The sequence below is a fragment of the Prionailurus bengalensis genome, chromosome B4 (assembly GCF_016509475.1).
Source record: "Prionailurus bengalensis isolate Pbe53 chromosome B4, Fcat_Pben_1.1_paternal_pri, whole genome shotgun sequence".
NCBI lineage: Eukaryota > Metazoa > Chordata > Mammalia > Carnivora > Felidae > Prionailurus > Prionailurus bengalensis.
Window position 1 is genome coordinate 91,815,101 of NC_057358.1, and position 24,376 is coordinate 91,839,476.

A 24,376-nucleotide genomic window follows, 5' to 3' on the forward strand; every position below is an offset into this window, starting at 1 on the left:
TCGTTTTGTAGGTGGCGCATCAGACATAAGTGATTTGACCCCCCTCCTCTCTCTCCTAACACGAATCTGTGTTCAGCTATTTCCCTAGAACTTACTGAGCCCTTTCTATATGGCAGACACTACAGCAGGCCCTAAGGATCAAACGGTAGACAGGACAGAAGATAGTCCTGTCACTGGGAAGCTCACAGTCCGAAGAAGTAACCAGCCATTAGGCAGTCATAACCCAGCATGTGACCTACCCTGTGGGAGATGAGTGTGGCGTGCTATAAAAGCATGTAGGAAAAGGAATAACCTGAACCCACGGATCGCAGAACGCTTTCTGGAGGAAGCGGCATCTAAACTACAGCATAAAACAATCAGCCAGAGGGACATTCCAGTGAAATTTCAATTTAAATAGAAAGAGCGCTGACTGAAAGTCTAACTGTACATATTCTGGCATGCCCAATTCCTTCACTAACCTCTGTCATCCTGAGGAAGTCACCTCGACTTCCAAGGCCTCACCCCAAATCTATAAACTAGGGGATGGCACTTGATAAACTCCTTCCAGGCCGGGATTCTCATTATCGGTGTCTGAGCCTTCCTAGTCTGGGTCTCCATTATCTCTGGTCTCTTGCCCGCCTAGCTCCCCTCAACGCCAATCCATCCTGCACACTGTCACCAGATTTAGCTTCCTAAAGCACTGCTTTATGCCAGTTCTCTGCCTCCCTGGTATTAGTGGCCCTCAAGAGAACATCTCATCTCACCTCCATTACCAGTCCCACCTTATCTCCCCAGGATGAGCCCTCCACCCTGAGCAGGTTACAATGCGAACCCGATGCTGGGATCCCTCTTAGCTGCTCCTCCCTGCTAAAGAGCCCTCGGCCTCCTCTCTGCTCTGATCATTTCTGCTATGGCCCAGGAAGCTCGTATGGCCCAGGAAGCTCACTTTCTAGCCTTCTCTGTGAAACCTCCCCAGGTCACTCCAGCCTTCCCTCTCTCCTCTCTCTCTGAACATTTACCATGCCACTTATCTGAAATCCCCTTTTGATTACCCAACACTGCAATCTGTGTTATTTTTATTTACCTAATGATACTGTGGAATTTTTTAGCTCTTAAATCCTTTTATTTATCTCCCCTCCTTACCTCCTTCCGTGGTAGTATTAAGCCCATACTACGTACTGAATTGAATAAAAAAAAAAAAAAAAAAAAAGAGAGAGACATAGATTTTTACCTACTTCCCAAAAGGCACGTGTGCTAGTCCTAGAATAAGAAAGAAAGCATTCCTACCTCTTCGGTCTACCTCTCTCATTCCTTTCCAAGGACCAGACATCATTCAGCTAGCAGACACAGCCCAGTGGAAAAAGCACTAGACTGGAAGCCCAGAATTCCAAGCTCAGTTTGTGGCTCAGCTGGTCTCCCGCTGGCTAACTCTAACCTCATTTTTCAGTCTCTCTGTGCCACAGTTTCCTCACCTACAAAATGGAGATTGGTCCAGATAGTATTTAAAGTCCCTTTTCAGTCTCAGATTTGTGGGGACACACAGATAAGCAGAGGGGTACCTGGTTACACGGGGAGGCACTCCTCAATGTAAGGGAGTCTGAGACAAGAGAGGAGATGAATTAGATTACAAATTCAATTTAAAAAAAAAAGCGCGTAAAACCGTTGTGCGGGTGAGGCAACAGCCTATCGTCTGAACACTTCATCTCTCTAGGGAGACAGCTCACAACACCAGTCAACCATCAAGCAATTCAAACTTTCATTCTTTCTTAGAGCCTTACAAACACAGATCTGGGGTCTTGAGGTGGCTGGACACTTTTCAAGCCCTTGGAACGGCTCTATCAAATGATGAAACTGTATTATAAGACTTAGGGAACTATCACCCGACTGTATTTGCAGAGTGCAAAGGTTTTACTTTGTTTTGGTTGTTGTTCTTGTTTGCTCGTGTTTTAATGCTTCGTGAGAATGGATTTCAAACTTTCTATCTTGGAATCATTGATCTGGATGCAACATTAGCCTGGAGCAGGAAAGGGACGCAATAAAAACAAACCCAACATTTCAGGGACATCTCGGGAACACCTGGACATGCCTCATGGATGCCTAAGACATCAGTGATACTCCCACAAGAGTTACCTGCATGGAGGTAACAGGCAAAGAAATTCAGGGCACATTTTCTCAAAAGTACTTATTTCTGTTACAAAAATTATATAGATATATTTGTTTATTATTTTCAGATAGGTAGCACCCAGCATGTAACCAAATACATTCCTTCCCCCTCTTCCTTCCTTTTCTTCCTCTATTTTTGTTTAGCACTCTTTTTATTAATGAGGAAAGGGAAATGTGACCTCTCTCTTGGAGATGTCTCTCCTTTTAGACTTACTGGCTTTTTAATTCCTCTCTCTGGCTTATTTAACATCTCTGAGCCTTGATTTATTCAGCAATTAATAATGTAGGCAAGGTATCTTAGCAGGATAGGATCTTTTATTGATTTATTTATTCATACTGACCTCATTCCAAAAGCAATTTAAAGAGAATACTTGGCAAATAGTAGGTGCTGAATAAATGTTAGTTTTCTTCTCTTTTCTCTATTTAAATTACCCCTGGTTTTCTTGAGAGGGAAGGATTAACTGAAAATCAAGAGGAGTTTAGGAATAGAGGCTATGGACGTAAAATATTAGTAAGTGATAATGGCCAATCTTTTTTAAAAAGCTTCCGCATCTGAAAGAATGACACTCTTTCACAAGACACAGGACATCTAGAAGTGGAAACAGGAGGCTATCCAAGGAAAGCAGGGACAAAGGCAAGCGTCTGTCTACGATAAAAGAAGTTATAGGCGGGAGGATGTTTTTGTGACTAGAGCAGGTGTTCCTCTGAGAGCTCAGCAGCCCCAAGCCAAAATACAGGGTTTTATTATAATTACATTTGAAATTTATACAGCCTTTGTACACTGAAAACACCAACCAACTCTTCATCATGCCGGCTTCACAGCCGTCCTGAAAGATTTTACCAGCTGGGCTTTTCCAGAAGTGACTATGATGCACTGGAAATCAAGTGACTATGAAGCTGAAGTTGGTATGCTGGGTAAAGCACATCAACTTCACCTCTCTGGACTCGGTTTCTCTATCTATAATATGGGCTAGCTGAAATCCCCTTCCAGTTCTAAAATCCCACAATTCTACCTTCCCAGCCATGGAAAGTGGGTAACTTCACCAAACCTCCCATAGTACCCAGCTGAGCAAGGTGTGGTATCCTCCCCACTTTGTTCTCTGAATTTTATGTCTCCTTATAAAGTTTTTCACATTAAACAAGCAAAGTGTTACAAGGCTGGGCATTCTTTCTCCAATCCCCAATCATTTGCAATTTTAGGTTCGCTCTATCATTACAGATACATACATTCATAATCGTAAAACTTTATCAAAAACCTACCTAGCATGCCAGTTCACATCATTAACAGTTCTGACTTTGCCACGATTAGTATTCCTTTTCCTCATCACGTCATCATGAATTAAAGTCATAATCTAGGGGCGCCTGGGTGGCGCAGTCGGTTAAGCGTCCGACTTCAGCCGGGTCACGATCTTGCGGTCCGTTGAGTTTGAGCCCCACGTCGGTCTCTGGGCTGATGGCTCAGAGCCTGGAGCCTGTTTCCAATTCTGTGTCTTCCTCTCTCTCTGCCCCTCCCCCGTTCATGCTCTGTCTCTCTCTGTCCCAAAAACAAATAAACGTTGAAAAAAAAATTAAAAAAAAATTAATAAATAAAGTCATAATCTATAAATAGAGGGTGTACAATTTCAAATAAAAACTCAATTGCACTTAAAGTCTTCTGTAAATAGAGCCAGTAAATTCAGGAGAGAAGGACTGGGTCAAGACTGTGAAAAGGGCTGTCGGTGCAGACACAAATTCATTCTCCCATTTTTGGACACCTTCCTGTACCCACTTTAGTCATGAAAGTTATATCTTACATTAGCCACGCCAGGGAATTTCTCTTTCAAAAGTGATTTGATGCCTTCCCCAAATTGCTATGATTTGCCTTAAATCAGTAAGATTTACCCACTGTGATAAGTTAGCAGTCCTCCCCGGCAGGTAAATTGAGGTCAAATAAAAAGAAACGTGGGGTGTCTAGGTAGCTCAGTTGTTTAAGTGTCCAACCTTGACCTCAACTCAGGTCATGATCTCATGGTTCACAGGATCAAGCCCCACGTTGGGCCTTTTGCACTGACAGCACGGAGCCTGCTTTGGATTCTCTCTCTCCCTCACCTTCTGCCCCTTCCCTGCTTGCTTGCTCTCTCTCTCTCTCTCTCAAAATAAATAAATAAACTTAAAATAAAAAAGAAATGTCACTTAGAATGAGATCACAGCAGAAAATCACCTCTTAGTACCCCCTGAGTTCAGTTGTGATTTTTAAACAGCCCAAACAATAAACAAAAAATGCTTATACATACAGATAAACATAACATAGTACACATATAGTATCGTATCTTTTAAAATAAACTTAGGGGCGCCTGGGTGGCTCGGTCGGTTAAGCGTCCGATTTCGGCTCAGGTCATGATCTCACGGTCCATGAGTTCGAGCCCCGTGTCGGGCTCTGTGCTGACAGCTCAGAGCCTGGAGCCTGCTTCAGATTCTGTGTCTCCCTCTCTCTCTGATCCTCCCCTGTTCCTGCTCTGTCTCTCTCTGTCTCAGAAATAAATAAATGTTAAAAAAAATTTTTTTTAAAGTAACATAAACTTAGATTTTTTTCAAATCAGTATAAATTTATATAAATTTTATGAATGTATATTTTGATAAATAAAATGTATCTTCCAAATACCAATTAAATAGAGATATCACCTCTAATGATTTTGAAACGTTTACTTGCTGCATTATTAATGGGAAATCTGGGCCAATTCCCATGTATTTCAACTAATGCCAAAAGATATAAAATGATTCCATTTATAATTCAAAGCCTGGAGTCACTGCAAGTAAAACAGTTTTACTGTTAAATATTGCAAATCATTAGTGCTATCAGCATATATGTCTTTGGAGAATAGCCTCATATCCTAACACAGACGAACCTCCATTTATTGCAAGCATAAGAGTAAGTAAAACATGCCACACTAGCAGAACGCATCTTAGCCCTCCAAGGATACTACCCTCCTTGTTAAAGTTTCCCTTGATAAATATGAAAAGTAACAGACAACTGAGACGCTATTAGCTTAGAGTTCCTGTCTCAAGGATCAAACGTGGGGGGCTTTTTCTTCTGATTTGGAGAAATCTCAAAGTAACCATGAAAAAGTTCTTTATAGGAATACCAGGAAAGGAGATTTTAAATTTTTTTATGTTTTCTTCATTTATTTTTGAGAGAGAGAGAGAGAGAGAGAGAGAGAGAGAGAGACAGTGCAAGCAGGGGAGGGACAGAGAGAGAGGGAGACACAGAATCTGAAGACAGGCTCCAGGCTCTGAGCTAGCTGTCAGCACAGAATCCGATGCGGGGCTCGAACTCACGAACTGTGAGATCACGACCTGAGCCAAAGTTGGAGGCTTAACCGACTGAGCCACCCAGGCGCCCCTGGAAAAGAAGATTTTAAATCTTACAGGTTGCTGTGGAGCTCGTGTACATTGAAGATACTCAAATACTTCAGTAAATATCCCCATATCTTTCTGATGGAGGCAAGTTGTGATTTGTTCCGTTTTGTTTTGTTTTTTCCTTAACACTTTATCATTACCTGTCAGCAGCCAGTGATGCATTTGATATTTGGCTTCATTCCTAGACCACACATAGAAGCCGTCCCCAAAATGAATTATCGAGTAACTGGCAGTGCGAACTGTTTGAGCTTCAATTTTGAAATTTATCTTTTTTTTTCTTTTTTCCTCCTTACATAATCAAGAGCTCAAGTATCTGGGGAAGCCATTTTAACAACTCTGCTCTTAAGTAATAATTAAAGCTGCTGCCACACAGAGGTTTTATGTCTTTATAAATGTCAGCCCAATTCTAACAAATCCGAGTTTCTTTCGGCAGCTCTAACACCACATCTTGGAAGAAATAAACTTCTGAAACGTCTTTTTGCCATCCAGACATTTATAAATCACGGGCCAAAGTTAAGACCGAAGTGCGTACCTTTCCCTGATACCTGAGCCTACAGTGACCGGCGTGCATTCTAGCAGCAGAACTCTGCCCGAATCACTGACGCTGATGGCAGACAAGATGCTGAAAAGATGGAAGTATCTGCGGTTTGATTACCTTAATTCTGTAAGACTGTAATTTGAGAATTCATGAATATGATCGGTTCCTGTCATTAGAGGGTTTAAGTTTATTTATTTTGAGAGAGAGAGAGAGTGCAAGTGTGCATCAGTAGGGCAGGGGCAGAGAGGGAGAGAAGAATCCAGAGCAGGCTCCTCACCGCCAGCATGGAGCCTGACGTGGGGTTCAAACTCATGGACCGTGAGATCATGACCTGAGTGGAAACCAAGAGTCAGACACCTAACCGACCGAGCAACCCAGGTGATCCTAGAGTGGTTTTTTGCTGTTGTTGTTGTTGTTGTTGTTGTTGTTGTTGTTGTTTTTAATACTTACAAATGTATCTCTTTTTTTCTAAATAGACACTAAAAATAAGTTATTTGGGGGGTTCACAAAATCACTAAAATATGTCTTGCTCTGCTAGGAATAATAATAATGGGTCTTTGGGGGTTGACAGGCATGGGGGACAAAAAAGATGAGACAGAATCCAGGAAACAGATTTCCTGAGCACTTGCTGTACGTCAGATGCTGTACCTTGGGAATATAAATATAAATAAGATACAAGTTGCACCCTTCATGTGCCATCTTGTGAGGGAACAGATAAGCAGATCGTATTGAAATGAAAAAGTGTCACAAGATAAACAGCACAGAAGGGAGACACTCATTCTGGACAGGTGGGGCAAGGGGTGGCCAGGAAAGACCTCCTAGGGAGGAAAGGAAGTGCATGACACAACAAGCAAAACCATAATGGTCAGAGGAAAGCAGAGAAGTTTAGGGTGACTGGTCATAACATGTGGAGATGAGAATGATGGGAAATGGGTTTGGAAACAAGCCAGTTCATCGGGGGGGTGGGGGGGAGCCTTGAATGACTCAGCAGGGAGCCTTGATCTGATCCTGGGAGCACTGGGAACCACTGATAAATTTGAAACAGACAAATTCAGATTAACATTTTATACTGGTTATTCTCGGAGTGACGTGAAGGAGGGCTTTGGGGGAACCAGCATTTAGGAAGCAGCTATGCCCCACCAGGTTCTTCACTTTTAGTATCACTGAATCCTCACAAGAATCCTAGACATCATTATCTCCATTTCACAGCAGAGGACGGGAGACCAAGAGAAGTTAAATGCTTTGGCAAGATCACGCAGGCGGTAAGTGGTAAGACTGGAATTAAAATGCTGCCCGATACGCAATCCCCAGTTTTCCCAACGACATCAACATGTTGCACAAAATACAAAAGGAAACAGGAACAATCTAGGTGCAGCCTAAGCATAAATACAGGGTACTGTTACAAGTTAAAACAGAAGTTATAGTGTTGATGCCAGAGGGGAATCTGTGAAATGAGCCCCGGGACAGGAATGTTACTATCCATACTACCCAGTAAGGCAGATAACGGAGAAACTCCCAAATGCTTTCACTATGGACTTCGTTTCCCATGATCCTCCCTCCCTCCCTCCCTTCCTTCCTTCCTTTCAAATCTACACCTTTATTTATTTACTTTTCAGTTAGTTTAAACCCCTGAGGGATACAGCATCACACGGATTATGCGGCCAATGGCTTTAGCAGGAAGGTTGCTTTGGAATTTGTTTGGCATGAACCATGCCACTGTTTCCATGAGCACAAGTTACTTTTTCCCAGAGTACTCTGGTTTTGTTCGGTTTGCCACCAGGAGTCACTGTGTTGTTCTTTGCTTTGTACATATGAGCACATCTTTTGCCTAGATAGAATTCAGTTTCATCTCGAGCATAAACTCCTTCAATTTTAAAAAGAGCTGTGTGCTCCCTCTGGTTCCAGAAACCCTGCTTATAGCCAGCAAAAATGGCTCCAGACCACACCCTCCCAGACATCTTTGTCATTTTAGGAGTCCTGTTCCTAGTAGGCCCCACTTATTTGGACCCAAAGTTCAGCAGCAGCAGCTCCCCTCCCCCATGGCACTTTATTCTGAGAAATTACTTATTCTTAAAACACAGTGTCAACCTTTGTCAACATCATCCCTATTTGAAGTGATGTCTTCTGCCTATTCTTCCTCTCCCATCTGCTTTTTTTTGGGGGGGGAGGGGGTGTTGAGGGCAGAAGGGGGATCTGGGGAGAAACTACATTGGCAACAAATATCCCAAACTATGTTACTACATCATTAAGGCTGAGTTGGAGACATTAGGTTTTACCAGCTCCTACTGCACACGTAAGATGTGTTATTAACTGGTCAGGTGCCACAAGTCACTTTCAAGTCATCTCTAGCTTCTGGAAATGAAACTGCTCTCTAAGCAAACTGATTTAAAAACACATCCTTAAGAGTGTTAGTTACATCTGGAATCAGGCAGGGAGCAAACACACATCTCTGCATTGTTTGTTTGTTCTCTGCCTGTGTTGACACTTCGGGGACTCAATATCCCCACTTTATAGTTGAGAAAACTAAGGGTCATGAAAAGAAATGAGAACTGCACTCCCATGGCGTTTGTGAATGTCGGACTTGGGGTCTTTGTTTTTTTTTTAATTTTTTTAACATTTATTTATTTTTGAGACAGAGAGAGACAGAGCATGAACAGGGGAGGGGCAGAGAGAGAGGGAGACACAGAATCTGAAATGGGCTCCAGGCTCTGAGCTGTCAGCACAGAGCCTGACGCGAGGCTCGAACTCACGGACCGTGAGATCATGACCTGAGCCGAAGTCGGACGCTTAACCGACTGAGCCACCCAGGTGCCCTGGACTTGGGGTCTTTGAATCCAAGTCTGTTGACTCATATCATTTACTACTTTAACTTCATGCTTCGGAAAGAAAAAATAATAATATATTTTCATAGGTCAATGCACTTAGAGAAACCAGCAGGAAATTAGAGGAAGAAGCAATCACTGTCACATACTTATAAAAGAATATTCTAGATTATATTCCAAAACCAGAAGAAAGGAAGCCTGTTGTTCTTATTTTCCCAATACTAACAATAAATACATAAATAACACAGTGTGGGGAAGACATGGGCAAAACTATCTAGAATCTGCTACAGAGTGGGTCCTGGGGAACAGTAGCTCCATAAAACCCTCCTTTGTTGTTCCAATAGTCTGAGAAACATTAAATATTTTATTCTCTTCATGCAGATTCTTGTACTCTGGCACAAAAGGGTAGGTTTTGCAATGTAAAGGAGGCTGTTTAACTTTATTTAACTCAGAGTGTTTCAAAATAATGAAAGTGAAACAACACCATGTTTGAATCTCAGTGATTGGAGGTATCAGCAAGTTTTAAAACATGGCTAGATTCAACTCCATCAGAATACTTAAGCCACAAGCCACAAACAAAGGTTTCATATGATTTCCATTTAATATCATTTTCCACCTAAAAATAACAATGCCTGCTTACTATGCGCTAGGTGTTCGGCTAGGCCAGTGGTCACAAGGCAGCTGAAACCAGCATGTCAATCACAACGAACCTGTCTGGTAAGTAGCAGCTTCAAGTGTGGCATTCAGAAGTACTAGGGAGCTAGGCCTAGTCTCCGAGAGAGAGAAAGTGCCATGATTGATTTGCAGGATCTGTCACAGACTCGGGAACTGAAGACTGAAGGCACACGTACCTCACATTTTTCATACATGAACTAGGCACTGAAGATACATAAATGAATGAAATGTGGTTCCTGATTTCAAGGGGCTCATCTGGGGGTGGGAGGAGGGCGAGGCTCATATAATTTCAACATCGTGAGACAAGAGCAAAAATAGGAGGCCCTAACAGAAAGAGGAGACAAACAGTGATCAGAGGAGCTAGCTTCAAAGATCAGAGGGTACTCGACCAGAGTCTTGAAGGACACGCCCGAGTTCATCGCGTGTGCAGAGAGGTGGCATTACAGGTTAATAGCACAGCATGCTCAGGGGGCTGTCACTAACAAAGCTTGGCTGGAGCAGGGAAGTATGGAAAAGACACTTACCACCTTTTGTTTGATTATATTTTCCAGGGCAACCCTCCCAACAATCTTCATTATGTTTTTTGTTTGTTTAAGTACCATTTCAGTACCATTTAGTTATTTACATTGGAAAAAGAATGCATGTTCCATTTAATTGAATAATATGGCTAGTAGAGGATTACTATATACACGAGAGATCATTTTGATTCTAATTTTCACAATGGCCCGTGTGCTACTCTTGACTAAAACAAAGGCCAACACATTTTATAATACAGATGGCATTCGTATTGCTTCTTTGTGATAATTTGCTAGCACCCCATGACACATTACGTTAACTCTGAGCTTTGTATGTTTAAGAAGTTAAGGTAAATATGAATTGACTTTATGACATACTCTAGAACTAGTCTTAAAAATATAAGCATAGGGGCACCTGGGTGGCTCAGTCGGTTAGGCGGCCGACTTCGGCTCAGGTCACAATCTCACAGTCCGTGAGTTCGAGCCCCACGTCAGGCTCTGTGCTGACAGCTCAGAGCCTGGAGCCTGTTTCAGATTCTGTGTCTCCCTCTCTCTGACCCTCCCCCGTTCATGCTCTCTCTCTGTCTCAAAAATAAATAAACGTTAAAAAAAAATTTAAATATATATATATATAAGCATAAAAAAGGGGTGTGTGGGTGGCTCAGTCGGTTAAGCGTCCGACTTCAGCTCAGGTCATGATCTCAGGGTTCGTGAGTTCGAGCCCCCACATCGGGCTCTGTGCTGGCTGCTTGGAGCCTGGAGCCTGCTTCAGATTCTGTGACTCTCTCTCTCTCTGCCCCTCCCCCACTCATGTTCTGTCTCTCAAAAATGAATAAATGTTAAAAAATATACATGTATGCATAAAATACTCTTAAAAATCCCTCAAGTTCAGGGGCACCTGGGTGGCTCAGTCGGTTGAGCGGCCGACTTCGGCTCGGGTCATGATCTCACGGTCCGTGAGTTCAAGCCCCACGTCGGGCTCTGTGCTGACAGTTCAGAGCCTGGAGCCTGTTTCAGATTCTGTGTCTCCCTCTCTCTGACCCTCCCCCATTCATGCTCTGTCTCTCTCTGTCTCAAAAATAAATAAACGTTAAAAAAAAAAATTAAAAAAAAAAAATCCCTCAAGTTCATTTGTTTTCTTTGGTATCTTTTTCCTCTTTTGCATATCGTAACTACTATAGCTTATTAGGTAACAACGTCTACTGTTTTTCCAGACAACACTTCATTGTTTTATGGAGACAGGTGAGGGCAAAATGACATGGTCAAGAGGCCGCTTTAGAAAAGTGGAGACAGTAACCAGACAAAATTCTTAGCAGGCTTCTCTCAGAGATGCCGTCACCTCACCTTTCTCCTTTTTACATTTAAAATAAAATACTCTACTCCAAGAAGACACGGAGTCGAAGCAAGATTGAGAATGAAACATGAGCTAGTGGCGTGGATGAGCATTTGAGGGCGGTTCCAATGAAATGGAAGAAAAGCTCACCCTTGGACAAAAAGATAGCATTAAGCCAGCGTCTTTTTTGTTGTTGGTTATATAGAAATGTTGGCATATCAAAGTTATTCTTTTAAAGAATGAGGCAACGGTGCTCCTTGACAAATCATCACTATAGCCATCATGGCTGACCATTTTGACCCAGTCGCTACTCCCAATCCCTGTGAATTCGTACACGCGCTTTTTCCCCCTAACAACTTCTACAACATCCCACGCCGCTTTGTTTTTGGGAATATGAGCCATATTTGGAATATGCATTCGCCACTGTTAGCCAAAGATAGAAGCAAAACCATTTTTGACTCTAGGGTACTAAATGCTACAAATTGCCTGGAAATAACAAGACGGGGCTTGAAAGATCAGGCTAAATATTCCCAGCACTTTCTGAAAAATACCAATATTAGCCATCAAAGGCGTGTAGGGCAGTTAGTTCCTTTAGCATCATTTCTTGACCCGTAGGTTCTTCACAAGAGGCAGGTGTTATTTTTGCCAACTATGTATGTATGTTTCTAAACCGTGATTCAAATTTAATATTCGGTTTTGCTTACAGGTGGATATAATATGTGAAATAATAAACGATAATACAAAAGGATAAAAGGCCCTGAAGGAAATAATTTTCTCAGACTCAACCACAATCCTCCCACATACAGTGACAAAAAATAGATATAATTTCCTTATCTTATTGAGATGTCTAATTCCATTCTCTGTGGGAGACTCATCAATGAACTTAGATAAAACAGCCAGGCTCATATAAGTGTAGGTAATTAAAACCATATTAATCCCTGAGAATGGTTTTGAAGAGATGAGTGTCAGTCTGGGGCAATTGCTCAAAACCGTGCTCTGTGGCCTCTGCAGGGCTCAGTGTTACCACCATCCGGACGACTGCTGACTTACAAGCAGTACCTGACTGGTTGTGGGAGAGAATACCCAGATTCTTACTTCTCCTGAGCTCAGCAAATATAATCCCATTCTGTTACAAATTCGCCATCTAAAAGTCCCCTAGAGCCGCCCATCTGCAGCCAGCCCCTCCCTCCTCCTGATGGCAGGGCTGCATTGGATCTCCAGACGTCCCGATAGAGGAACTGAGATGACCCACGTGCAAGGTATTGGGTGACCACCACTCATTGGGGAAATCACTCTTAAGTGCTTAACTTATAAACTTTCCAAAATTACCTTTTAATGCAAGGTCCTCAGATCCTTGGTCTGGAAAGCAACACCTTCCTTTGTTATCTATAACAGGGATTACACAGATAGCTCATTTACTGAAAAAGCCTGGGCTTCTAAGATATAGTTTATTGAAAAAGCTTGGGCTTTGGAGCCTGAAAGAGCTGGGTTCAAATGTTAGCTCATCGTTGACTGGCTGTTGAATGACTTTTCATAGTTACCTCTTCCAGGACAGCAATTTCCATCTCTCCGAGTTGTTATAAAGATTAAATGTGGGGGGCACCTGGGTGGTTCAGCTGGTGAAGCACCCGACTCTTGATTTCAGCTCCGGTCATGATCTCACGATGCATGACTTCGAGCTCTGCATTGACAGGGTGGAGCCTGCTTGGGATTCTCTCTCTGCCCCTCCCCCGCTTGTGCACGCTCTCTTTCCCCCCTCCCTCCCTCTTTCTCTCTCTCTAAAGTGAATGAACAAACTTAACCAAAACAAAAGATTAAATGTGAACCTCAGCCCAACGCCTACCAAACACACATTTGCAACTAGGACATACCTGTTAGCACCTACATTGCTGTATTGGCTTCATTGTTTATGATTATTTGTTTAACATGCCGCTTATCCCCTGATGGCCAGTATCCTGACTTGGCCATCTCTGCAACCCAAGCCCAGGATGAATTGCTTGACACATTGTAGGCTCTCAACATCTGCTGTACATTCAAAGAAGAAGCACTTATTTTTTTTATATGAAATTTATTGTCAAATTGGTTTCCATACAACACCCAGTGCTCATCCCCAAAAATGCCCTCTTCAATACCCATCACCCACCCTCCCCTCCCTTCCACCCCCCATCAACCCTGAGCTAAGAGGAAGCACTAAATAGTCAATGTTTCTCAAACTTTGATGTGCATATGATTCATCTGGGAATCTTGTTAAAAAACAATTCGGATTCATTACATCTAGGGTAAGCCCTAAGACACTGCATTTCTGACAAGCACCCAAGTAGACCCATGCTTCTAGGACACACTGAGAGTAATGGGTGCTAGTTTCCTTTTGTTTCCTTCCTTTCTGGCCACAATACTCCATGAAGTGAGCTGTTTGTGAGCAACTCTTTGAGGGCTGTTACCCTTAGCCCAACCACATCCCTGCCTCAAATCAAACACAGGGCAGGGGCACCCAGGATGATATTAGTATGGGGATTATTTGCTGATGTATCTCTACCCTATTGGCACAAGCTTTTAAGTGAACTCTAATGTTAATAATCAGAAAGATTAAAAGCTCCTTAAGGAACAATGAACAGTTTTATTTTATTTGTATCACGAAATACTACATAATAATGTGCCAGTACAAGACACAAATTTACAAATTGCAGACACTTGTGTTTCAAAAACGTGTCATACTGTCTACTGTAATGTTAACAGAATGCGTGTTTATAAATATAGATATGGTAGAAATGCACACAGCCACATTTACAAAAAAAAAAAAAAAAGCTGTCATCTAGTTACTTCACAGTGCCATCTGCTGGACAGCTGCTAAACAGCAGAAAAATGCAGGAAACCCATTGGGAATAATAACATGAAATTTTTTTGCAGTTTTTCAAAAAGATTTATGCAAACTAAGGCAACTTCCTATAGTTCGGCACTGGCTTATTTGAAGAGAATATTGTATAGTGTCTATGCCCTTTCTGCTTAGAAAAGTAGAACAGTTTTATAGAGATAAGCATATTGATGCAGGACTAAAAGCTCAACACAGAAATTCCATACCAGCCACGGAGGAAAAAAAAAAAAAAAGAAAAGAAACTGCTTCTTTCTCCCAAGAAAAAATCTGGTATCTTGGACACTAATGGAGTTCACATGACTCTTAATCCATAAAATATTAGTGCACAATACTTTGCAGCATCTCTTGCAAACAAACAAAAAAAAATAGATATAGCTAAGTAGAAAATACAAATTCCTAATCTCATTCACTTCTGAACACGGGTTCCTCTTGAACCCTAAAATTAGTCATAGTTCTTTAGTGCAAATGGCAAGAACAGAATAAGTGAGAAAAACGTACGGCTTATGTAAGACCTTTCCTTCAAGGAAAATGCAACTTGCTCTATCACAGAGGTGGTATAATTCTGACAATAATTTAACAACTTCCTACCTGAATATGCACTCAGTCCAGTTGCAAGAGCTGATCACTTACGTCTTGGGCAGTCATAGATTTTAAAGAATTAAGCAGATGTGCACGTTTAACTAGACATTTTAATGAAGAATGATTAGTGCTATGAAGTATCTACTTTGGGATGTTAAAAAATATATATGTAACCAGGCCCTTTTAAGCAATTTTCTATGGCGGATCTCAAAGGATAGTGCTATCGTGCTGGCTTTCACTCAATGACCCTTAGAATGGCTCTACGGAGGTTTTCTAAGGTTCAGGAGTGAAAAGTATGAATAAAATATGGATCAATAAAATACCTTACACGTACTTTAGAGAACATTAAGTGAATTGCCTGAGGTCACTAAGTCCTAATGGTGAGGGAAAAAACAACCTGGGACTCCCGGAACCCGCTTAAAAATCCTAAAGCACAGCCTTCCATGGCATACTTCTTGGGGGACAATCCCATAATTAATTTAAATGGCTTTCTGGGGCATATTAATTATGTATGCTATCTGTACGCCAGGCCACTCTGAAAGCAGAAAATGTCTTCCCTGCTAGTCATAAATGGATTGCTTTCCTCTTAGTGATATCCTCTTAGCATACCGAGGTGCACTGCAAGGCTCTTGGAAGGAAAAAGCTGCCATGCCAAAAGGGCCAGGAACACAGGTGGGGCACAGATTTCTCATCCGCCTGTCTTATCTCATCTTGGAGGATCCCCTCAGTGGCCCAAGAGAGCTGACCTTTCCTTCCAACTGTGAAGCCTCAGTGAACCCCTACCACAGGCCCTCATCACCCTCCATGGGGCAGGTGGGGGGGGGGGAGGGGGAGTCCCAGCTGTAAATCTGCATGGGCTAGAAGCAGTGCCTGAGGGGCTCAGCCCTGCTGGAAAGGGCCCTACGTGCCATCTCCACAAATGATAAGGGTAGCATTTCTCCCCTCTTCTGGGTCCACAAGAACTTCAAATATGCTGCAGTTTCAGGGGGAGCTAAACCGGAGTTTTGTGAGGAACCACTTACACGGTAAGATGACGGAAATTAAAATAGGAGGTACTGGGGCGCCTGGGTGGCGCAGTCGGTTAAGCGTCCGACTTCAGCCAGGTCACGATCTCGCGGTCCGGGAGTTCGAGCCCCGCATCGGGCTCTGGGCTGATGGCTCAGAGCCTGGAGCCTGTTTCCGATTCTGTGTCTCCCTATCTCTCTGCCCCTCCCCCGTTCATGCTCTGTCTCTCTCTGTCCCAAAAATAAAATAAAAAACGTTGAAAAAAAATTTTTAAAAAAAATTAAAAAAAAAATAAAAATAAAAATAAAATAGGAGGTACTAAGACTGAAATACCAAAACAAAGCAAACACCTCTAGAGTTGGTTAGGAAGAGGATCCTTGATGGCGAGACGGCACCTGGTCGGCTCAGGAAAAGAAGAATGTTCTTTGATTACACGTGCTGCAGTCTAGAACCAAAATATGACTCCAACCACTTGAACTGAAACCAGAGCCAACTGAAATTCTATTTCTCTTCTCCCCTTTTCTAGCCAAATCAAATTACTGACTGTTCCCTAAAGTACACCTGCAATTGCGAGCCCGACTGCAATTGTTCCTGGCATCCGTCCAAATGGCAAATATTTACCAAGGCCAACTATGTGTCACCCAGGTGGTAAGCATATGGTGATGCACACTGTAGTCGTCCCTCCTCATGTGCAGGGACATCATTCCAAGACCCCCCAGTGGATGCCCAAAATCGCAGATAGTACCAAACCCTGTATATATCGGGGCTTTTTTTTTTTTCCCCAGACATACAAACCGAGGCAGACTAATTCATAAATGAGACACAGCAAGAGATTAAAATAACTAGTATCAAAATAAAACAATTATAACAATACTGCGATAAAGGTTATGGGAATGTGGGTTCTCTCAAAATATCTTACTGCAACGTATGCTCCCCTTCCTCTAAGGATGCGAGGCGAACGATGTAGCGTTAGGGTACTCCTGACCTTCCCACAACATGTCAGAAGAAGGATCATCTGCTTCCCGACTGTGGTTGACTCGGTAACTGAAACCACAGGAAAGTGAAACCGCAGATGGGGGGGAAGTGCTGTCCAAGGATAAATGAGTCCCTGTTCTTGTGCTGTTGACTTCTAGTAGGGCGAGACAGACAGTAAGTAAACAAACCAATAACTGTATAGGAGGGATTAAGCACTTACAGGAAGAGAGATAAGCCAGGTTAGGAGCCAGAGTGACAAGGCAGGTTTGTTTAAGTCATCAGGGAAAGCAATTCTGATAAGGTGACATCTGAACAGAGGTCCGGAGGAAGGGAGGACAGACAGGTATATTGATATGGAGGAAGTGCATTCCGGCAGAGGGAAAAGCAAGGGTGAGAGGCTTTTGCTTGGCATGTTCAGGGAACAATCAGGAACCCCACTGACACACCAGCGGGAAGACCATATCACACGGCGCTCCTCAAACACTCTGTGATAGAGAACCACTTCTCTGTTCTTCACAATCCACTGCAGATCAGTTATTAAAAAAAATAAAATAAAAATAAATGTCACAGTAACATCTACTGCTCTGAAAGCTTCTAGATTGATCTCCTCAGAGACCCCTGGCCCTTCTCAGACCAGCGGCGACCCAGTGGCCACACTGAACAGCACTGAGATGGGGTCACGGAGGCCAGGGCCAGCCTTGTGAATTTCATTCTGAGGGCACTGCACCACCACGAGAAGAGAGACCTTTGATCCTTTGGACTGAAATGCTCTTCCCTCACAACCGTGGGCAAGATCTCGCTCAGTTACATGAACTATATTCACTATTTACAGAGAATCCTTCAGCCAGCAGCCCTCCAAGCACTCCACATTCTTGCATCCTGACCTGATCTCAGGGCTCCTCCTCCACTCCCACTGAAAGCAACCGCTGTCAGTGAAAATCTTTCTCTTTTTGTGGTATAGTCTTCATGGCATCCATCTACACTATATTATGGTTTTTTGAGTACGTGTCACATCTCTCCAGTCTGTAAACTCCTAGATATCGGAGACTATTTCATAAATCTTATACTTATTATGCTAACCTGACACTCAATACATGCTCTTGAATTGAGTTCTAAACTAGATCTATAAAGATCGGTCATCAATAATATGATATGAGTATATAAAACAGTTATTTAAAGGCCTGTTTATAGCATTTGGGGAAAGTGCTGACATTTTTCAAGCTCCCTGTTACTCTACAGATCAAATCCAGAAAATTATTACTGGATAAAACTTTTGTAGTTGTAATCTCTTGTCTATAGCATATTTCTTGAAAAACATGGCCCATTGGCTGGAACTTGTTACAATTTTAGTGCTATATAGATCTCTTTTCTAATGAAATATGTTCTAATGCAAGTTTGACCTGTGAAACTGAAGAATTCCAAGCCTCCCTGAAAAAATCAGTGACCAAGAAACAGCACTGTTTGTATATGTCCCAGACCTACAGTTAATTTTCAAATCGGAAGTAATGATCTGCTATGTTAAATGAGTAAGAGAATAATTAAACATCTGGATTAGGGAACTGTAAGATAAAAACCCAGCAGCAAGTTGAAAATTTAGCTTTCAATGTTTTAGCCCAGAGAAGCATGGAAAGAAAATTATTGCTCTAAAATCCAACATGAAAAAGTTCATGGTGATTCTAACTTTAGTTTTACTAGCAGAAACACATTTTTGGCTGCACAATCTTCAGTGTTTGTATCTTTGGACTGAATCATGATTTGGGATGAAATTCTCGGCTAAAAACAAAACAAAACAGAACACTTTTTTCTAATCACAGAATGACATTATTCTTCTCAAAATGAGAACGTTCTCCTCTACAAAAGAGGAAAATCTCTTAAGAGTAGGTAGACAGTAAGAAGGACTACCTAAATAGAGCAGGAGGGCTTTGCTATAGCTTTATTGCATGGACAGAAATAAGCTCATTTCTAGCTGCCAAGGCACCTTCTTAATTTGACACATACGGTTTAAAAGGTCTTAGTCCTTTCAGGCTGCTATAATAAAATACCATGAATTGGGTGGCCTATAAACAATAAAAATTTATTTCTCACAGTTTTGGAGACTACAAAGCCTAAGATTAAGGCACAGGCAGACTTGGTGTCTACAAAGATCCCACTTCCTGGTTGATAAATGGCATCTTTTTTCTGTGTCCTCACATGGCAGAAGGGATGAGGGATCTCTCTGGGGCCTCATTTATTAGGGTGCTGATCACACATATGAAGGCTCCACCTAATGAGTTAATTACATACCAAAGGCCCCACCTCTTAATACCATCACCTTGGGGGTTAGGATTTCAACATGCAAATTTTGGGAATTCACAAGCATTCAATCCACAACAGTCAATAATACAATCTATTCATTACCCATCATTCATCCATCCTGTGCATTATGATGCACATCTCTCTGTTGATCTATCATCCATCCATCTGCCCACCCATCCACTCACCCTCATAGATCTCTCTCTCTATATCCATGTATCAATCAATTTCTCTCTCCCTTTTGTAAACTTGAGTGAAATAAAAATACTTTTTCCTCAAAATTGCAAGATTTATTTTTTTTTTAATTTTTTTTTTCAACGTTTATTTATTTTTGGGACAGAGAGAGACAGAGCATGAACGGGGGAGGGGCAGAGAGAGAGGGAGACACAGAATCGGAAACAGGCTCCAGGCTCTGAGCCATCAGCCCAGAGCCCGACGTGGGGCTCGAACTCACGGACCGCGAGATCGTGACCTGGCTGAAGTCAGACGCTTAACCGAATGCGCCACCCAGGCGCCCCCAAAATTGCAAGATTTAAAACTAAGCACTAGGCATATCTTTATGGTTATCTTCTTTTATTCCTGGTTAATCATCCTCCTTCAACAATTTTCCTATTTCTACCTTTGTCCCCAACCCACTTTTCTCCATTTCCTAAATTTAATCCTTTTCTTCTCTATGTAACTCTGCATCTCTTTCTGTCAATCTGCAGAAGAAAATTTACATGACTCATAACTTTTGCTCAGGGGTCTATGTAAAGCAAGAAAAGAACAAAGAACCAAGGCCTTCCTTTGCCTGGTATTCTCTCTGGACCCCATCCTGGGCTTATGACTTTACTTGCTACTCCCAACAGACTTCTCACTCAGTGGCTTTTGTGCCGATATTTTGCCCAGAGAAAACACATGAAATAACCTACAACTCTATGAAAAGCCTAAAAGAAATAAGAGAAAGACCCACTCTTAAATGATTTTAAAAATAAAAAGCAGTGACTTCATATTATGCACTGAAAAACCCATGAGCAAAATCTGATTTTCCTAAGCAAACACTGGTGAACTGATTTGATCCCATGGAAGCTTGAAGTCCTCAATATGCATCACTGTTTTCACTATACATTATAAAATATAAAGCTTAAGCACTTAGAGATTATCTTTGATGGGGTGCCTGGGTGGCTTAGTCGGTTAAGTGTCTGACTTCGGCTCAGGTCATGATCTCGCAGTCCGTGAGTTCAAGCCCCGCATCAGGCTCCGTGCTGACAGCTCAGAGCCTGGAGCCTGCTTCAGATCTGTGTCTCCCTCTTTCTCTCTCCCCCTCCCCTGCTCATGCTCTGTCTCTGTCTCTCAAAAATAAGTAAATGCTAAAAAAAAATTAAAGATTATCTTTGAACAGGGCTGGAACCCACAAAGGGTAGGCAAGGAGCAAAGAGCTTTCAAACGTACATATGTTTGTTTTTTAAACTGGTTGGTGGATACACAATGTTATTTTATTTTTTATACATCAATTATAATTATCTTGTCTACCTTCAATATATAATAAAAACAAAATTATTAAAGCCCATCCTTTGAAAAGAATTATGATTTATAATGTTATCTGTTTAGAAAATGGCAGAAACAACACTTATTTTCTGTAGGTGTACACTTTTAAATAAAAATAAATCCACCAGAAAACCACATGTGGTACTAAAGATACTTCATATGATAAAGATGCCTCACAACTTTTTGTAAAGTTGTGAAATAATGAATATAAAACCACTTAATACATTGCTTCATACACAGCATGTGTTCAGTGAAGGTCCTTGAAGTCAAATACAGACTGCTAAACAGCAAACAGAAACCTTCTATAGAAAGACATGTGGAAGTTGGTATTAACCAACACTAAATTTTCAACTCCATATGAAAAGAAAAACACGATTCTTTATTTTTTTGGTTTTTTTAAAGTAAGCTATATGCCCAACGTGGGGCTTGAACTCACTACCCTGAGATCAAGAGTCACATGCTCTACTGACTATGATTCTTTATTTTAATACAGTAAAGGAATAGAAAAAATAATAGGAATAGAAAAAAAGAAGCAATGATTAGTAAAAGATGGGATAACAATAAATATCACATAATCAATCTCAGCATATGTGCAACAAAAGGCAAACCGCTTAAAAATCCAACCTGTGGTTCACTTAAACAAAGGAAACTATGGTTGTCTTAGTCCATTTCAGCTGCTATAACAAGACGCCACAGACAGGGTGGCTTGTAAACAACACACAATTATTTCTGACAGCTTTAGAGCCTAAAAGTCCAGAAATGCTCTGGGTCTGGTGAGAGCCCTCCTCCAGGTTGCAAACTGCAGACTTCTCCGTGTGTGATCACACAGTGGAAGGGGGCAAGGGAGCTCTTTAAGACAACTTTCATAAGGGCACTAATCCCATCCATAAAGGCTCCACCCTTCATGACTTAAGCACCTCCTAAAGGCCCTGCCCCCCAATACCACCACCTTCGAAGTTAGGATTCCAGCATGGGAACTTTGGGGGACACCAATATTCAGACAATAGCAGTGGTACGATATGGAATTACTTAGAATTTCGCATTAAATACACCTCGTTAGAAGATGGGGGGAGGGATGTTGGTTATGTTGTTGATGAGAATGATCAGGAAGTGATGTGGGGGGAACATCTGTGCTGGTAAACAGTGAAAACAACAGAAGCCACCACTGACATAGAGGACAAGGAAGGAGAGTTCCCTTTAGAAATATTATGGAAGTGAGGAAGATGAACGGTGGGGAGAGAGCTCACTGTGGCATCTTTGGGAAGCATTTTATGTGTCCCCTCAATAATCTTCTCCAACCGATGAAATGTAAATGTTATTAATCCTGTCCGTACAGATGAGGAGATTCTAGTTTTGTGAAGTAGAAAAGTTACATCAAAAGACACAGAGTTACAGCAAGGACATAAATCCAGATATATTTGACCCAAAGCTTATAATGTTTCTACTATGCCATCCCAAGAATAGAAAAGTCTACAAAACATCATTGGGGTGAAGGAAGAGAGGGCCATCATCTATCTTAAAAAAATGGTAGAACTAAAGAGTACAGAAGTTAAACACAATTTTTGAGTCCTTATTGCAGTAGTTATTAGGAAGATCTGAAAGCTAAAATCATCTTTTGAAGCAGAGAGGTCAAACTAATGTTAAGAATACACGATGTTCTGAGTCTAATTGACACACCAGACATAAATAAATCACCAGGAGTGGTTGTAACACACTTTAGAGGTTTCAAGGAACTTCAGGATGAAACAGTGCAACACTGGGCCAAAATGTACAACTTGTCACTTATAAAATTATCCTTATGCGAGGAGTCTGGAAGCCTGCCAGCATAATTCTACTACAGAATGTGGGTTCCGGAGGTCTAGATCAGGAACTTGAACTTTCATGCATGACTGGCAGGTGGACTCTCTAAGTCTGATGCTTCAGACACCCCACAGAAAGCACATCCCTCACATACCTCTTTCTACAGTTATTTATGTACATATCTTACCCCCTTAACAAGGCTTCTAGCTTTTAGCAAGGGCTATTTCTGATTCATTTTCTATGCCCTGATAGCCTGGCATACTAACCTGTACTTAATAGACACTCAATATTTGGTTGAATCCGCCCCTGCCCACATCAGGAAGCTGGGTGGACAAGTAACTGTGGTTTCTGTTGGGGAAAATACTATGCCACTGATTTACTAGAATTCTTTAAGAAACTGACATCAGTTTGTAGCTAAGAACTCATGGATATACTTTTCCAACTGAATTGCATGGTAATTGGGAGACTGCTGTGTCAAGGGAAGAAAACCGGTTCAAAACTATAAACAAGAAGGATAAGTATATAATTTCTCTAAATGAAAAGGCCCTAGCCACGAAGAGTCTGTTGCAGCTGACCTTAATTAACATGTTAAAAAATATAAATCATCTGGCTGATGAAGCTATAAAATGTTCCAGATTGCAGATAAGAAGTCAAGTTAATGAACATAAATGGCAAAGAAATCGGCAAAGAGTTGAGTGGAACGAAAAGTGACAGATGTGCTCCATTGAAGACAAGTACAAACTAATGATTAAAGTACAAAAGTATCATATAAGATGACAGACTCTGAGCCATTAGTAACAATTTAGGAAAGTAATAAAGCCCCTCAACTCAGGCATTTTCTAAACACACAGACTCCAAATTTCCAAGTATTATCAGGCAGGATTTGGAAAACCAAAAGGTATTGTTTCCAAAGCCGGATTCTGTAGCTGTGCCTAAGGACAGACATACAGAGTAGAAAAGGATCCAGAGAGATACACCTAGAGCAGGGTTCTCAACGGCAACACTGTAGGTGGATAATTCTTCGTTGTGGGGTGCTGTCCAGGGCACTGCAGACTGTTCAGCATCATCCCTGCCCTCTACCCACTAGATGCCGGCAGCACACTCCCAGTTATGACAACCAAAAATATATCCAGACATTACCAAATGTCTCCTGGGGGCCAACCTGTCTGGTTTAAGAACCACTACTCTAAAGTGATCAAGAAACTCCCTGGCGACAGATAAAATCTGATAAGCATATGACAGAAATAAACATTCCTCGAGAGAGTTGGTGCAAATAGGTATATGTTTACCAAATTTCAGGACTCTGGATGTGGTTGAGGGAGGCACTTTTTTTTTTTTAATGTTTATTTTTTGGAGAGAGCAAGTGAGGGAGGGGCACAGAGAGAGGGAGACAGAATCCTAAGCAGGCTCCAGGAGGTCAGAACTCACAAACCGTGAGATCATGACCTGAATTGAAATCAAGAGTCAGATGCTCAACTGACTGAGCCACCCAGGCTCCTCAAAGGGAGGCACTTCTAAGGTGCCTTTTAAATCATAGAAGGATTAATAAACAGGATGCAGGCTTGGGAATTTCACCTTAGGAAGTGGACCCGGTTGAAAAAATTAGGTTGAAGGAATGTTTGGCAAAGCCATGTGCAGATAGACCCTACATCTTTTTTTATGTTCATCTTTTACAGGGCAATGTTGTTCTTCCACAAAACATTTCTTGGTGCAATAAAAAGCACATCTGTGTAGTCTAATACAAAGGTTTACAAATACCAGGCTGAAATTAGCTATATTCTGCAGTTCTGATTTTGAAGTATTTTTTTTCCAATTATTTCTGGGTTTCACCAAATGCACCTCGTCTAACTGCAGAAGTTATTTCTTATGTAAGGTCAGCCAAATTTGGGCATGGATAAGCACTTG

At 41.7% G+C, this 24,376-nt stretch overlaps 1 protein-coding gene and 1 pseudogene across 8 annotated transcripts in view; both read right to left on the reverse strand.

Annotated features, from left to right (window-relative positions):
* Positions 1-24,376, reverse strand: part of GRIP1 (glutamate receptor interacting protein 1) — a 687,726-nt gene that overhangs the window by 449,904 nt on the left and 213,446 nt on the right. The gene's annotated exons all lie outside the window — the stretch shown is intronic.
* Positions 7,698-8,717, reverse strand: LOC122472954 (annotated as a pseudogene).